Genomic DNA, 18,419 nt, shown 5'->3' with positions numbered 1-18,419 from the left:
ACCAGTCACGTTGGACACGAACCTAAAGAAGTGGTAATGGAGACAGAATCGAGATGACGAGAGACTACATTGCTCATCCTTCAGAAGAAAGGGGTTCCCATGCTGTGTAAAGACTCAGCGGAAGCACCAAAAGCTGCTGTGTGCCTGACACTCTACCCCTCGGCGTCAGTAAAGTTTACTGGGAAGGAACCATGTTCATGTCAGATGTAGCAACTGAGCCTAAAACCTACCTATCTGTGATGTGAACTCTGGCTGTGACTCCGGATGCCTAGGTTCCTGTTTCCCATCTAGTTTCGGAACTGATCCTGGTCTTTGAGCATCCCCATTGTTGCTGAAAGCTACGCAACAGTTTTCACATCTTTTTCAATAATGGGAAAGAATAGACAGGTTCTAATGCAATCTGATGGAAAGCCAAGGGAAATCTGAAGCCAGGAGGTGGCATTCTGATACCTGAGTGGGTCTCATGGTCTTTCCTAAGCCAGGCATTAAGAAAAGAATGACTGGAGGCCAGGATAGAAAGATGGCTCAAGGTTAAGAGCACCTGCTGCTCTTGGGGAGGACCTGGGTTCAGCTCCCAGCACATGGTGGCTCACACCGATCTGTAACTCCAGTTCCAGTGAATTCAACACTTTATTGTGACCTCAGGGGGTATAAGGCATCACATGTTGCACATACATACATAGGGCAAATACCAATACTCATAAAATGAAATAAATAAATAAATAAGTAAAAAACATGATTTGTAGTTTTCTTGGCTCAAGCAAGCCTGAATCACAGACGACTCTGGGAATCAGCAGGGCTCTGAAAAGAGAATTAGGCTGACGGTGTCTGTGAGCACACCGGTGTGAGCACTCGTGTGCGCACATGTGACGTAACAATTCGTGTCGTCTAATAAACTGTGTTAACCTGTCCAGTGGACCAAGCTTTAATCTACCAAACTCATGCTCATGTTTGTCTCCAAAGAAGTCAAAGCATTAGAAACAAAATGTTATATTTTGTTGAAGGGAGCACCTGAGGTACTAGATTTAAGGACTTTTGGAATCCCCTGTGCTTCCCTCCTTGGGGACCAGGAGGAGCAAGTCTTTATGTGACTGTCTACCAACTGACTCTGACTTTGACCAGCCCCTGGAGTTTGATACTGGAGGACCTGTGCTCACTCTCCAGATACATCCAGTCCTCTGTTCACTTTCTAATGGTCTTCACTATTGTATAGACCAGATCTAACCCTTGACAGAATGGAAGACAGGGGTGTGGTTAAGTGTTAATCTGACTCTAAAGACCTCAAATAGACATACATTTATACACACACACACATATCTCTATCTATCTATATATTTGTCAAGTGTGGAAATGTGGTGGCACATGACTTCAGTCCCAGCACTTGGGAGGCAGACACAGGGCAGGTGTATCTCTGTGAGTTCCAGGACAACCAGGAACTACATAAAGAGACCCTGTCTGAAAAAAAAAATTACTTTTGCTTTTCTTTAAAGCCAAAGAGGCTTTAGCAACAGGGAGCCTGCCTGTCACTTACCCCTAATAGTCTGCTGAATCTTTCCCATCTCAAGGGATATATGCTACTCAAGGCAAGACACAGCTTCAAAATAAAAAAAATAAATATTGGCCATTTCTAGAGACAGTACTTTGCATTATTTCTACACACTTTGAATTATTTCTCAGAATAAAGGATGACAATGAAGACATGTTTTAATTCTGTTCTAATTCTATTATTCTATTCCCTTCTTCCTTCAGAATGTATTCCAAATGCTTTCTTTCTGTGGGGTTACCCTGGGAAAATCTGTGTAAACTGTGACCAACTGACTGCACCACTTTGATTCAAAAAATAAATGCCTGGAGGAAATTTATCTAGGGGCCCTGCCTTTGGGCAGAGAACATCACAGCTATGGCTTCTAAGTGTTGTCCTTCTTGACATTTCAAAGCAAAATACTGCTCTCCTCATAAGCATGTTCATAAGGAGGTTCTGGGGAATTTGTTGTCCCAAGGAGCTCTTGACAGGGATCATGTCTGCATCTGGGGTCCATATTTGTAACTCTCAGTCAGTCCACGGGCTTTCTCGTGCCTTTTAAGGGAGCGGGCACTGTCCCCTACCCCTGGGAATGTTTCCATCTCTGCATTCCAGCCTGCACATGGGGAGCCCTTTGCCTGCCATTGAGCAGGAGCTTCTGCCAGCGTGGCAGTAAGGATGGCTAAAAATAGCAGGGTGGACTTCGGTGGCAGCCGGTTTTCATCAACTGAATATAGGGATGTTTCACTGGGATGCTGCTAATGCCCTTGTTTGGCAGAAGCTATTACTCACCCCAGCCCGAACTAATTGCTGGTGTTAGAGAAATGGCACCAGCGTGGAATCTCAGAGTCCTCCTCCTGGAATTCCCCAAGTGTGAGACTCTTACCTCCTTATACTCCAGAGCCAGGGGACATCACCTTTCTGCCAGATTAAGCCAATGCTGGGTGAGTGAAATAAAAAGTGGACTAACTAAATAAATAAAACTCTCAGCAGCCGGGGCAACCTCTCTGGTTACCATGGCTACCCTGCCTCAGTTCATCGGGGTCCGCGTGAGCCCCACTAAGGATGCTTAGGTAGAGCCACAGGTTTCAATGCGTTAACAACCAAGCAGGTTTCACAGAGGAGGAACTTCAGAGGAAGGGTGGGGCAGTACCGACTTCTGTTGTTTGAGCCAAGTGGAATACTTCTATCATTTTGGAGGGAGTCACATTTAAAGATTTTAACATACTACAGCCAAATAAATGTCTTCTGGGCAGATATGGACCTTGGGACACTGGTTACAAACTCTGGTTTTAGAAACACTGAGTTAAAATTCATTTCCAAGGGCAGGCTTCTGTGGGTGGTCTCCTCCTGTATATAAAGTATAAAACATTGAGTCTTTGGCTTGGGGATGGTTCACTGACTGTGACCATTACAAAAAGACTGCACACATGACAGGGTCAAGGGATTACTATAAACTGATCATGAGGATTTACAAGTTGCTTGAAGGTCCAGTGGGCTAAGCAAGGAAAAGAATGTGCAATCCCTTACCCACTGCAGGTGGGCATTCTGAGTATGCCACTAGTTACAGATAGAAGACTGTTCTGTGATACGAGGCAAATGCTGAGAGGCACAAAGAAAGCTCTAGAAGTAAAACTGCAGGCCAGGCCACCCTTCCCAAGCTGGCTGAGAGGATGTGGCCTCTTTTGAGTACAATCATAGTCATTGTAAAGTACATGCCTTTCTAAGACCCAGCAGGTCAGCTGGCCGGGCACCCCAAGTTGTCACCATGGTGGCTGCTCACTGTGACTTCAGTGAAACAGTATTCCCTGGGACCCCTGTTGTCACCCCCCCCCCCCAGTGAAACATCAGGAACACAGGCTCAGAGCTGTGGGGATAACAGCAGCTACAACAGATCTGGTTCTCTTCCTACACACCCCCAGTCAATACTGTGGTTTTGATCCTTAGAACTGCTCCTGTGGCCTGGCACTGGGAGGGGCCTGTCAGCTGTCAATCAAAGCACTAAGCTGCTCTCATCTGACAGGCCTCATCACTTAAGGGAAACCTTTTAGTAATTCTAATAACATATATTAATATCCAGTTGACCTTTCTGGTGTGTTTTCCTATTAATGCTTCCCGTTCAGGCACACAACCTCAGATAGGGTTGGGTCTTCTGATGTCTCTCAGTGGATTCTAATGGCTCTATTAGTAACCCAGGTGCAGGTCCTTAACTTCTCACACATTCTCAGTTCATCCTTCAATCCATCCCTCATTTGCTCTTAGTCAAGTATATCCACCACCATACTGTAGAACACTTACATTTATTATGGAAGATACTAGAAATATTGACAGTGGGGCTGGAAACTACTGTGCACATCCTTTTCTTAATGTCTTTAGTTTAAGGTTGAGTAGCTCAGGGCTAGAGAGATGGCTCAGTGGCTAAGAGTACTTGCTGCTCTTCCATAGGACTCAGGATTAACTCTCAGCATCTATATAGTGATTCATAGTTGATTCCAAGAGAGCCAATGCCCTCTTCTGGCCTCCACAGATGTCAGGCATGGAAGTGGGGCACAGAGATAGATGTAGGCACAGACACATATGCATAAAATATTAATAATTCTAAAATTAAGTAGAGAAAGAGTGAGTGGTGTCTCTTGGAGCTGGAGAGATGGCTCAGTGGTTAAGAGCACTCCCCCTGCTCTTGCAGATGGCCTGGGATTGGATCCCCAAACCCGCACAGCAGCACAAAACTGAAACTCCAGTTTCAGGAGATCCAGTGTGCTCTTCTGACATCTTTGGACACTGCATATATGTGGTGTGCATACATATATGCAGGCATACACTCATATATACTTTTTAAAAAAGAGTAAAAGGCTTTACCAATCTCTTTCTCTCTTTGTGTGTATGTGCATGTGTGTATGTGTATTGCATGCATGTGTGTGAGTGTGCATGTGAGTGTGTGTGTGTGTGTTTACCCAAGCACAGATGTGTTTGATGGAGTGCACATGCCACAAGATAATTTTCAGGCATCAATTCTTTCCTTCTACCTTGTGGGTCCTCAAGTCATTAAGTCCAACTTGCCGGGCCGTTCTGCTGGTCTCTACTTTTAAATGATAAGGTTTAATGTGGAGAATGTTATTTCTGAAAATCTGGACAACTTCCATTTATTATTCCACAGCAATTGCATATCAGCCAACTGTAGTCCATCTGCTGTGGACTTCATGACCTAGAGACTGCTCTGACACCATAACGACAAAGGCTAAGCTTGAGATCAAAAGCATCCGCCGCCATTGCGGAAACTTGCATGAATTAGCCATGATTCATCTCTAGGAAAGTATTTGTTGCTGCGTTTGCCATAGAAACCCTGCTGTCTAGCCTGGGCACTGGGTTGGCAATTTTACATACATTATTTCCTTTTACTTCCCAGAGGGCCCTTGAAGAGGGCACAAAGGGAGGACGATACAGTGATGATGAAAGCTTTGTAAAAGAGGCGGGGAGGGAGGGCACAATAAGCCCACTGCACAGATGGAGGAATCAAGCTCCGAGAGACTCAGACCACCTCTGTCAGGGCTATACATTAGAGAGGGGATGGAGAGAAATGGGTGGGAGGCAGAAAGATGGAGAGACACACAGAGAGGAATTCACACATCACCAGATTTCAAACGCATCCAACAGCTGCTCTGTGTAGTCAGAGGAAGGCTGAGAAAATGCAGCCTTGTTCAGAAACCATGTTCTGTTTCTCTCTTTGGTGACTGAGCAGCACCGACCGGCAGATGTGACTGTCCACTTGTGAGAGTCCCCCATCACATGTTCCTGAGACCAGGAACTCGGCTTCAGCTCATCCTTCAGCTTTAAGTGCAGGCCTGGGCATGCCAGAAGTGAGCAGAGACGTCCTGTCAACATCTCTGGATATCGTTTTCCTTTGCAACATTGCCTCCACCACCCCCCCCCCCCCAGCAAATGCTAGAGCCATAACTTAAGCACTTTCCTAAAAATAATTTGAACTGTGAAATACAGAACTTGTCCTATAAAGATAAAGCAGAATAGGGGCTCTCTCAAGTTTACCCAGATACTTTTTTCAACCATTTGTATTGTCAGCAACTTCAGAACTGACTGCATATGATGCATTAAAAAATATTTTATTGATCGAAAATTTCACGCATGTATACAACGTATTTAAATCTTTTCCATCCATACCTCCTCCATCAACCTCCCCTAGAACCTAAGGAAGTTATTTTGATTAGAATTGTCCCATCTATGCAAAAGGTGTGTGACATGTCTGAGACAGGGCAGCCTGGGTCATGTAAGGTGGGCTGGGATGGTGTTGTAGTTGTCTCACACACAGCGCTGGAGGGAAACTTCCACCACACAGGTTCTTTAGCTCAGCTCCACTGATGCCCACCCTAAGTCAGAGACATGTAGGACAGATACGGAACTCATGCTATTTGTAGGAAACCAAGCGTGTTCCTGTATGCCCAAAGGCATACAAAACAGAACTCAGCCCTTCTGCTCCTCTATCCAAGGCATTAAGGGAGCCAAGTGTCTTTTTGAATTCAGAACTGGTTTGAAGTCGTCTCTATCTCCATTGAGCTTAGTGGAAGATCTAGGGAGAACACTGCCTCCGCTCACAGCAGCCGCTGCCCACAGAGCTCACTTCCCCCTTTGGCAAGCATGGCCCTGGGAATGTGGTTGCTTTTTACAGCATCTGTTCTCCATTAGGGCATCTGACAGTTCCTGACGCTGTGATGCAGCCAAGTGGGGAGCTGTGTGTGGAGGCCTTGCAGTGAGGTGTATTACTGACTGGTTAGTGGTGACCAGAGGAATCCCTGATTCGCTAAGCCAGAGCTCTGGCTGTGGGTTGCCGAGCTCAGCTCCTGATTCAGTGCTGTGGATAAGAACAAGGCAGAGAGAGTATTCACACTGAAGGATGTCATGAAGCTGAGAGGAAAGGGATGAGATCTGGACAGAAGGACCCTGATTTATAAAAATCAGATCGGATGTGGTAGCACCTGCCTCTGCTCTCAGCGCTAGGAGTTTGAGGGCAGCCTGGTCTACCCAGGGAGTTTCCAGGTTAGCCTGGGCTACATAATGAGACCTTGTGTGCTGGCTAGTTTTATGTCAAGTTGGTGCAAGCTAGAGTCATCCAAGAGGAGGGAACCTCAATTGAGAAAAAATAAATGGATCCATGGGCTGGAGAGATGGCTCAGAGGTTAAGAGAAAACGGATCCATAAGATTGGGCTATAGGCCTAGGCATGTACTTAGTGATTGGTGTGGGAGGCTCTGCTGATTGTGGGTTGTGCCACATATGGGCTGGTGGTCTTGAGTGCTATAGGAAATCAGATTGAGGGGTAGAGAGATGGCTCAGTGGTTAAGAGCACTGGTTGCTCTTCCAGAGGTCCTGAGTTCAATTCCCAGCAACTGCATGGTGACTCACAACCATCTGTAATGGGATCTGATGCCTTCTTCTGGCATGCAGATAGAGCACTCATGCATAAAATAAATAAATCTTTAAAAATAAGAAAAAGAAAGCAGGCTGAGCAAGCCATAGAGAGAAAACCAGTATTCAGTGTCCTTCCATAGCCTCTGCATCAGCCTCTGCCTCCCTATTCCTGCCCTGTTTGAATTCCTGCCCTAACTTCCTTCAACGATGAACAGCGATATGGAAACATAACTACTTTTCCCCCCAAGTTTCTTTTGGCAATGGTGTTTCATCATAGCAACAGAAACCCAAATAAAAACCCATCTCAAAATTAATTAATTAATTAATGAAAATAGACAACTGATCTACCTCCCACTATAGGATGAAGGAGGGCACTACTGCAACGTTGACCCAGTTTAATCAGAACACATGCAGACTGAACTTAGTCTACAATGAACCAGGCAGAAAGCTAGTTTGATCTCGTGCAGAGAACGGTGAGGAATCCAGGAAGAAGGTTGAGTAGAACATGTCTGTGTGACTGCCACTCTGTATGGCTTTACAGAATCAATAGTATGTGGGTGACACTGTGCCCAGGCGTAGGGAATCTGCCAGAACGTGTTCTGAGAGCAAGATTCCACAGGACAAAGAGAAGATGCCGGAAGGAGCCTGTGGCTCTATCCTCTGTCTGTGTGCAAAGCTTTCTGGTGGGAGAAACACCTTCCTTGTTCTCCTTAAGCCTAAGGGATGAAAACACATGAGATGCTATAGGAAATGGGCTGGGCTGCCTAGAGTTTGGCTGTGTGCTTTATGCCAAGTGGATTCTAGTCCAGACTGTCACCATGAGGCAGGGGAGACTCCAGATGGAGTTTTCATCATACGACTTTCAGGCTCAGCAGCCAAGTTTGCCCAGGAAACACTCCAAGGTAGAGATGAAAGCCATACTGAGCTTTGAAGAACACAGAGGCCTGGGCTGCAGGGGTGCTGGCAATGTCCCAGAAGTCACAGGGCAAAAGAGCAGCATGCTGGGTGACCAGACAGAGCCAGGAGAATGGAGCAGTTGGTGGCTCCCGAAGTTAGACTTGTGTTTGATTACACTCTGCCACTGGATAGCCTTGTGATCTGGGTTCTGTAGATAGAAGAATGGCCCTGCAATGATGCCTCTATCTCAGACCTTGGAACCTATAGGTAAACATGTCACCTTACATAGCATAGGGACTTGAGGTTGAAAATGGAGTTGAATTTATCTTGAACTATCTGGTGGACATGATGTAACAACAAAAGTGGAAGAACGGGGTGTGGGGACCACTTAGCTGGCCAAATGCTTGCCATGCAAGCATGCCACAAGGTCAGTTTCCAGAGTCCAAGTAGAAAAGCTGGTCATGTTGGCATATATGTTTAGAGATGGAAATGGGAGACTCCTGGAGGTTCACTGGCCAGCCATTTTAGCCAGTTCATCAGCTCCAGTTTCAGTGAGAGACTGCTTCAAGATGAACAACTGAGGACGACACCTGATGTTGACTTCTAATCTTCGCAGGCATGTGCATGGTCACACACGTCTGTACACATAAGTGGTCACTACGTACTGTATTGTAAATGTGGAAAATGGAGGACAGAGACCAGAGTCAGAGAGCCAGCTATGGTACTGGAGCAGTTTGGGGTGCTACACTTCTGACTTTGAACCTGGAGCTGGAGGCATGAGCCATGAGTGTGTCATCTCCCAGGAGAAGAGAAGACAGAGGGGCATATTGTCTTCTAGAAGGTTCCCAGCAGCACTTTAATCTTCATCCTTTGGGACTTATTTTAGACTTCTGCCCCACAAATTTGAAGAATGATATAGTGCGTATTTTTATGCCACTAAGTTTATTTGTTTGTTACGCCGACAGTTAAAACTCCTAATGCATTTGGGATAGTTCCACCTCTCCAAGTCAGGTTATGTTGTGTGTACAACAGAAATACTGTTGTCTGAGTTCTAGAAACATTGAAAATAAAATACCAGTTCCCTACCTGGTGCAAGGACCATGCTCAACAAAAACAGTTGTTATGATAAAGAGAGTTGTCTGAGTGAATTTCCCCAACATCATTTAGCTGTTACAGGGAGCCATACCTTCCCTATCCTCCAGGCATGGCATGGCCATTTCTTTCTTGAGATCAGAGCAGCTCTGATTACCCACACAGGACTCTGACAAGATTGGGAGATCACTCAGTGGGGTACCTAGTGAAAGGGCACATGAAGCCCCTCCACTCCCTGAGGTACAGAGGCAGTAAATGATTACTGGGCAGAAACAGGCAGACTTTTCTTTCTCCTCCATGCTGTAGCCTCCTGTAAGTTGCCTGTGTTCTGGTAACCCCTCACTTGTGCTACTGTAAGTAAACCCAGTTGGACCCATTGGCCTCCCAAGTGAGTCCTCAGGGGAACTGAATCGTTGGTTTGTGGTTGGTGCCCTAACCAGAATGAGTACATGTTTTGCTCACAATTCCACAAAGAAAGATAGGAAATAAACTTACTGGCCCTGCCACTGAGTTTTGATTAAATACCTTCCCAGCCTAATCAGGTCAGTTGTGTGTGGATAACAGCAAAAGCAATTTCTAGGTAAGGGGCATAAAGCAAACTTTCTAGTGTAGAGTCTAGTATAAGAAGCAACCTGGCTAGCTTTCTACATACATATATCCATACACACATACCTATATACACATACATACGTACATATACATACATACACCCACACACATATATACATACATATACACACATGCATGTATACACATACATACATGTGCACACATGAACACACACCACTCCTCACACCCAGAAGTCTTACTGTGGAGCTGCTCCTTTGATCACAGCTCTAAGGATGGGCTAGGGTGTGTGGTTCTGCCTGCAGAACCACTGTGAATCCGAACCGGAGCACGGGGAACTCCTGAAAAAAGAACAGGGCTGCAAAAGGAAACATGGGGCCCTGACAAAGGCTTTCTGATCAAGGCCCATATTTTTATTGTTGGAACTGGCTTAAATACAAAGAAGAGTTCCCAGCATGCCCCTGAGTCCTCTGAAGTTGCCACGGCATTCTCCCGATGATGGGGGGCGGTCTGGGCGACAGTGGGCGGTCCAGCGGCCGCGGGCGGTCCGGCGACGGTGGGCGGTCCTGCGACGGTGGGCGGCACTCTGGTATTCCTGCTGGAGGAGGAGTGGTTAGTGGGGGTGGGAGGCACCAACATCAGGGTAGGAGGTAGGCTTGACATTTCCTTTTCTCTAAGTAACTTCTACCATCAGATAACAGTAAGCCAGATGATTTAATTAGAGCCACTTCTGAGACAGAAAAGAAATTGTCATTTATGACTTGTGTTGAAGAGGAAGCTATGTGCCAAGTATTATAGCTGGGAACCCAAACAAATATTTATCACAGCATCGCAAAACCATACTATCTTCCAGCCTTTTGCAGGTACACGCACAGAACCTGCGTTTATCTTAAACTGACTTGCCTCAGGGTGACTTGCTAAATGCTACATACATCTCATCCTTATAGATGTTTGTTGTTCTTGCTACCAAACATACTGAGTCCAAAGTCAGAACAGAGACCTGCTATCCTGCAGAGGGGGTTGAGAGCAAAGCTTGCATTTTCATTGTATTGAAAAGTCGAAGACTTTTTGTAATGTTTGTAATGAGCTCTTGGGACATTGGAGTTTCTGGTTTCTGCAGACTTCTGCCCCTTCCTTCCCCATGGTTTTGGAAAGTGATGTGGTGAGACTAATGGTTACTTATGTGCCCAAGAAACTTTTTCCTCCCATTTTTATATGTGCAGGTATGGCTATGAACATTTGCATGTGTGTGGACATAGGTGTGTATATGGGCACACACATACACATGGGTATATGTGTGCACATGGACATCTGAGCTTGATGCTGGGGATCGTCCTTGATCTCCCTTCTACCTCATTCACTAGGACAACCTCTCTCAACCAACCCCAGAGCTTGCTGCTAGGGCTCTTCTCACGAGTCGGCTTCCTCTGGCCATTCCCTGTCTCCATTTTCTGAGATTGGACTCACAGTCAGGCTGCCACACCCACCTGCATTTGCATGAGCTCTGACTTAGCAGCAAACTTAGACCACCAAGCCATCTTTCTAGTCCCCAACAGCCAATCTTTCTGTAACAGCTGGTAACTTTTAAGAACTGAATTACGAGAGTCAGATTTATTAACCCGTCTTTTCTTCCCAACTCCCAACCTACAAAATTTAGTTCTGAATAAATATGAAAAACTCCCACTGGATGTTCACGTATTAACTGCCAATAATATGGTTTGAGAATAGAACAAGACTCCATGTCTTTGGCCTTCGTTATTTACATTTACAGCTGGGCTCCTCTCAAGCCACCGGCATTATGACTATAGCAAAAAACATCTGAGCAACAGGCCAGTAACAGCGTATGTGACAGTCATATTATTTCTCCCATGAGGTGAAGCTGTTAAGAAAACCCATACCCTCTCCACGAAGCTATGAAATGTGGAAATGGAAGTAGTGATAAGAATGTGTCTTCTCCTTCACCTCACTCTGTGCTGAATTAGTAAATGGAGTTCCTGAACCTTCTGGGAGCCATTTAGTGATTTTAATGAATCTGAGGAAGAGGAGCTGGTTGGTGGCTGACGGGTCAGGAGCTCAGATCACATAACCGGGGCTTATGACCAGCAGCTGGAGGTGGAGGCAGTCTTTGTGACAAAGCCCTGAGAGGCCTCCTCCGCGCAGATGATCTCAAAGCTGTATTGGGTCATACCACACCCAGCTGATGTCTGTTTGGATGGGGAAGCCCCCCCCCCCCCGCCCTGCACATCTGGAGCAGGTGGCAAAAGCTAGCTAGCAGCCGAGAAGCTGGGCTTGGGTTTGAGCTGACTGTCCCATTATCCTCAGAGATTTTTCTAAGTTTAAACTCTGCATTAGAGGAAGTAGAGACCATTGTGGGCATCGGCTGGAAATCATAGAGCAGCACAGATCCACACTAGAATAAGGACTTTAGAGAAGTTAGGAAACGGCCACCACAGCTTCCTTTACAGCTCTGTGCTTCTGTTTCACTATCTGGGAAATAAGACAATGTTACAATTGAAGACACAAAGAATAAGACAATGTTACAGTTGAAGATACAAAGAAGGTAGTTGAATCCAGGGCTGAAAAACCAGACTCTAATATTAGGCGAGATTCTTGCTACAGGAGAATCATAGCCTAGCTGTCTTGGAAAGTTCCTCAGCCTTTCGTGCCTCAGTTTCCCTGTCTGTAAAATAAGGCTAACAGCACCTAGATTTTAGGGTCATCATAAGAACGAAGGAAACATTAGTTAGCACATCACTGCTCTCACTATTTGCCTCTCCACTTATGAAAAATGTATTTTAAAATACCAAGTATCCTAGCTCCCGCTACAATACAACACTTCCTGAGTTCCCTTGGCTTTTATTATAGTGTGATATAACTCTAACTTTAGAATAGTCAAAGCAAAGGGTGGACTAAAATGAATTCTCTTCTTCATTGTTCTAAAGCTGGCCGAGAAAATGATCAGCCTAGAAGATGGCAGTCCTGGGTGGAAAGAGGAGGAGGGAGGAGTCCATTCTTCTATAAAAGGAGATTCGCTGAGTAAACAGCGCTGCGTGGCCTAGCACGGTCCAGATGAGCAATGATTTATGAGTGGGAAATCTGGGCCGCCCGGCTTCAGCTAAACAGTGGGGGAAGATGGAAAGCAGATGTCTGACCTTCATCCCAGAGGCCCTCCGGTGAAGAGCGAGTGGGAGCAGGGCGAAAAGCATCCAGGGAGCTCCAGGAGCCTGGGAGCTCTGGGGAGCCAGGGAAAGAGCAAGGAGGGGGGGGGGCAGCAGAGAGAAAAGGCTGATGGGAAGTCAAGCTCTCCCTGTGAGGAAGCTCTCAGCCAGACCTGGTGCTTGTGAGGGACATGCATACTGTTCTCATAGGTTCCTATGGAAACGGGTTCATTGATGGACTGCTTGGTGCTGGGATTACAGGTGTGTGTGTGTGTGTGTGTGTGTGTGTGTGTGTAGGTATGTATGAGTATACAAGTGTATATGTATGTGAACATGTCTGAGAGGTTGTGTTTGTTAGTACTGTGCCTGTACATGTGTTTATGAGTTTGGCAAATGTGTATGTGTGTGTGCATGCATGTGTTTGTGGTATATTTGTGAGTGGCATGTATGTGTGAGCATACACAAGTGCCTATACACAATACACTTCAAAGCACTGTGGTAAACTATTGCAAAATATTGTAGTAAAGTATCTCTTCTTCTTTCAATCAAATCTCTGCAGAAGTCCAATGTCCTAAAACCTGAAAACAAGACTAGGTTTTAATGTAATTCTAACAAAGCTGAAGTCATTCTAGAGTCTGTCCTCACTGATGAACCAATGGAAAGAGAAGGGGAACCTGGCATCAGGGCTGGCAAATAGGGGCCCAGAGATTAATTTTTGTCCACAGCTTATTTTATAAAGTTCATGATTACATGTCCCGCAAAGTCTCACATGACATTTGGGCCATTTCTGACCATTTATCAGGAAGTCTGCTAATTCTTGGTCCAGACTATGTCACTATTACAAGTGAAGCATCACACGGGTCAGCAAGATGATGCCACCTGTGAGTGGACAGTTGCTTGAGGTACATCAGATGCTACAGGGTTCTGCCTGGTTACAAATATGTCACCTCACTAACTGTTGAGTCCCTGCATACTCCCTGAGAAGCTGGTACTCATCTGCCAGATCTTACAGGAGCGTGACTCGTGGACCACAAAAAGTCAGGGGAGACCGATGTTTCTTGCACTTTGAAGATTTCCACAGACCAAGGCACACAAGGAGAGACAGATATCAGATAACCATGGTTGAGGTGTGTATAAACCATAAGGATAATATATTAATTATGATGATATAATGAACCCAAATGATAATCAAGCTAATGGCAACTAAAGTCAATTGTGGGTTGGGTGTGTCAGGCACTGCTATGCTGAGCATCCCTTGTGAGTTACCATGCTTAGTTCTCATCCTAACCCCCTGAGAATGAGGAATAGACTCAAAATGAGGGTGACATCTTTGAGGCCAAGGAACCACAAAAAGGCTGATGCGTGGTCTGAGGTCCAGCTCTGAGCCTTCAGCGTTATCATTTCTCAGATGAAAATCCCCAACAAAGTGTTCAGGTATAACTAAGTAGGACACAAATGGAATTGAAAAGATCATGTATTATATATGATCTATTTTAAGTAGATAATATATTATATAATATTATATTTGATACTATGTGAAATAATATATTATATATTTGTAATAAATATATTTACATATATTTATCATAAAGAATCATGTTTATCTCCCCCCTTTCTCTCCAAAAGCCTGCAAGAAAACTCAGTGTCAAAGTATCACATTATGTGGTTCTGGAAGTTGATAAATCAAATCTAAGAAAAACAAATTTTCTCAGCCACTAAAGCATCTCTAGTTGTGCTGGGGTTGGCTGGCCTTCACTGTTGCCAGGAAGAGCTTTGATATATTTGCCTGGCTTTTTTTCCCCTGTGTTTGGGATATAAGACAGTGTATAAGTCATTTTATTGTGGCTGTCAGCAGGTGACTCTGTGTGTGTGTGTGTGTGTGTGTGTGTGTGTGTGTGATACATATACTTGCATGTGCATATGTCCACAGCACAAATGCACAAGCCAGCAGAGGACACCAGGTATCTTTCCCCATTACTCCATACACCTGTGTCCATTTCCTGGACACAGGGCCATCCACTGTTAATCCTATACCCTTTTTTAAGTGAGGGCTGTGTTCTTATTTTGAGAAGTGTTCCCCATTTGTCAAATGCTTGTAAATGCATTGTAGATGAGGTTACTTTAAGCTTTTAAAGAGAGAGGCAATACCAGGGATAGGATTTTACCAACCTATTAAGGATTGTGGTTTCTATCTTGTGGGGTTGAGACCCACTAAAGAGGGTGACATGGGAGAATACTAATTTCAGAAGATGGTAGATGCAATGGGTAGAATGAATTGATGAAAGGACAAAGATGCTGCGTTTTTACCTCTTCAAGGCCTGGAAGTAAGAAAGAAACAAGGTTGTGTCTCAGAGGTAGGTGTGGTAGAGAGCAAGCCGGGGAGCAGTAATGAGCAAGTGGCCTGTGGGATAAGGCAGCTGTAGGCGATCTCAGAGTTTCCTCTGGAACAAGAGGCTGCAAGACTGCTGCCTTCACTAACATGGTGCTGCAGAGCAGCAGCAAGGCTTCTCTGGGGCGTGAAGATGGGAGAAGGACTCTGGGTTAGATAGACCGAGTCTGAGATGCCATTTGGAACTCCAAGTGGAGCTGGCGATGGGGGCGTTGCATGAGGCTGGAGCTCAGACCGAGGTGGAGTGAGAAACAGAGGTCTGAGAAATTCAACCCACAGCTGGTATCTGGAGTCATGCCGGATGCCACTCCACAGCAGAGGGTTAGCACAGAGACAGCAGGCTTCCACAGTCCTCGGGGACTTTGGATGAAAGGTTAGAAGGGTTTTGGCATGAAAGTTAGAGAAGAAATTGCCAGGGAATATATAGGTAGCATGTGTCCTGCAGGCTGGAACTTAAAGGGGGGGGGTATTTGAATGAGGCATGTTTTAGGCAGGAGGTACTTGTGGTTCTACATGTAAAGTTGCAGATCAGCAAGGATGAAACGAAAGTGGGGTGCTGGAGGATGTGCAAGGGATGGGGCTGAAAACGGGGTACAGGGTACATCCTTAAGAGCTCCATTTATGTTAGGGAAGAATGAGTTCTTCTGAAGGTCACTTTCGTCCACTTGCATATTTTAAGCGAGGACATCATAATGACATTTGCCTTTGGGAAGGTTAATCCTCCTCAGCTTTCAGAAAGGAGAACAGTGGAGCTACCAAGTCCTGTGGTGTTTAAACTGTGGCTGGAGTCTTAAATCCTATAATCTGCTCCCCCTTGGGTGGGCGCCTTTGTCTTACATGAGTGACTTTCAAATTGAAGTCAGAGAGCTCTGGAATGCATTTCTTGGGATTGCCCCCAAACCAGCCTGCCTTTGAGAAATCCTACCATCCAGAAGTGGTTGTGTTTTCCTTGGGCTGCGGTCATGGGCTTCCAACTCTTGGCCATTTGCTCTCTCTGGAGTATGCCAAAACCTTTGGTCCACCATTGCTCAAGGTCTCGGTGAGTCAGTTCCTCTGGGAAGTGAAACGACGCTGTGGTGTACACGGAACCCTTATTAGGGAAAGGAAATTTAAGTTAGAGGCTAAAGCAGCGATCTTTGAACACCCGAATCCAACTCAAGCTACCAAATGCAGTGCGTTGGGATCTCCGGCCTCCAGACTGTCCCTAATTCACTTTCTGTTTAGATTTTAAGTAGAGACAGCGATGGTCATTGTCTGAATATTCTGATTTTCTTTTTCCACTTGGAACGATTATTCTTGTGCGGTGACAGCAAAACTCCAATTTCTTTTTTCAGCCAGTGATACTGCTAGGATGACACACATTTTGCTAAGTGTTTTCTCTCTTTGGGGAGAAAGCTTTTTAAAGGAGTGAATAGTGGGTACTTTCTTACAGAGCAAACATCTTTCACATACACCATTACTATAAGACACTGGGTGGAAAACTGAGGACTCAAACGAGAACAAGCTACTGTCTCCACATCACTTGTGTCTGGCTCGACACTGCTTAGAAGGCACACAAGTGAAGCAGTGGGCCTGCTCCACCATCCACTCCAGCGCTCAGCTCCTAGGTGTTTGCTATTCTTCTCAGACCAGGAGCTGACAAAGGCCCCCTCGCTGGTGTCTACAAAGACTGGATGTGATCAAGCACCACTGCAAATTATCTAATACAGATGCAATTAGAGACCCGGGGTTGGAGGGATGGCTCAGTCTGTAAAGTGCTTACTGTGTCATCCTGAACTGGAGCTGAGCCTCAGGATACACATAAAAACCAGGCATGGTGGCTCATGCTTATAATCTTCCTAGCCCTGGGAAACCAGAGACAGAAGGATCCTGGGGACTTTCTAGCTACTGAGCCCTGGATCCCAGTGAGAGATGAGTCTCATATGAACCAGAGGGGTCTTTTAAAAACCTGCATAGTATGCTTAGTGTCTCCAGTGTGTGAATGGCTGTAGGGCCGTCCCCTGGAACATGGACAGCCTGTCAGGGGATGCATGACAGAAGAAAATTAACTCTTCCTCTCTCCGCAGTCATCAGTCTCCAATACTTCTTCAAACAGAGCTGAGGCTGCCTGAGGCCCTCCCCATCCACCCTGGGACTTTGGCTATCTTAATCTTGTGCAGCTCTTGTGATCAAAATACAATATGTGTGTGTGTGTGTGTAATTATATATATATATATGTAATTCTCACACAAGTTAAAAGAAAAAAAATGAAAGATTAAGGTAGGTGTCTTTTTAGTCATGAACCACACCCACCAGAATGGATCTTTAACCTGCACACAAACCATACACACACCATACACACCACACACACACACACACACACCATACATACCACATACATACACACACATCACACCATCACACACACATACACAAACATACCATACCACCCACATACACACACCATACACACTACACACACATACACTTCACCATACATAACACACACACACACACACACACACACACACACACACACACACACACACGTACACACATACTCAAGAAACTCCACCCTACTTGATTCATTGTTCCATTCACTGAGGTGTTATATGGACATGGTTAGGATCCACACAGACTTTCTGAGAATTGTGTGTCTGTGAAGCCAGCTGTAGTGTGTCATCTCCTGATAATCTAGGGAAGATGGCAAGGTAGGTATTATTTATCCAACTTATTCTACAGTGAATGGGAAGCATAGTCTCCCAACCCACTCTTCAGGCAGGGTGTCTTGTAGCCCAGGCTAGCCTCAAACTCACTGTGTAGGTTCTATAGCTGAAGACAATCTTGAATTTTTGCTCCACCTGTCTCCCAATCCATAGTTCTGGGACTGCGGGTGTGCTCCATCCTGCCTGGCTTTAGGAGCACGGCCTTTGAGAGTTTATTGTGTGCTGAGTCCTGTGCTATTTGCTGTAGGGTTTAAAGACATTGAGATGAAAAAGATGTGGCTAGCTGAAGAAAATCTCGGAGCTTGAATACAGAAGGTTTGGTATGTCCAGAGGGTTTTCCTCCAAGTCAGGCATGTCAGGGTGACCTCTTCTAGCCACTGTGGGTCAGATGGCCTTGTGGGACTGGGTTTTTATTCTGAACCCCTGGGGCAAGTGAAAGCCGATGTCCCTGCAGATACGGATGATGGTTCCCATGGTGTGTCCTGGGAGCCATTAAAGAAGTTTCCTTTCAGGATGAGTCACTAGGGAGTGAGGAAGGTGTGGGGGAGGATGGTCTCTGAAGGTTCCCCTCGCTGACCTGGCTGACGGGTGTCAGCCCCCACATGCATACTGCAGCTTGTCAAAGTTGTCTCCTTCCAAAGAAGCTCAGAACTTCTTGGTCCTATTAAA

The sequence above is a fragment of the Mus pahari genome, chromosome 5, assembly GCF_900095145.1.
Source record: "Mus pahari chromosome 5, PAHARI_EIJ_v1.1, whole genome shotgun sequence".
Taxonomy (NCBI): Eukaryota; Metazoa; Chordata; class Mammalia; order Rodentia; family Muridae; genus Mus; species Mus pahari.
This window is presented reverse-complemented; position numbering follows the sequence as displayed.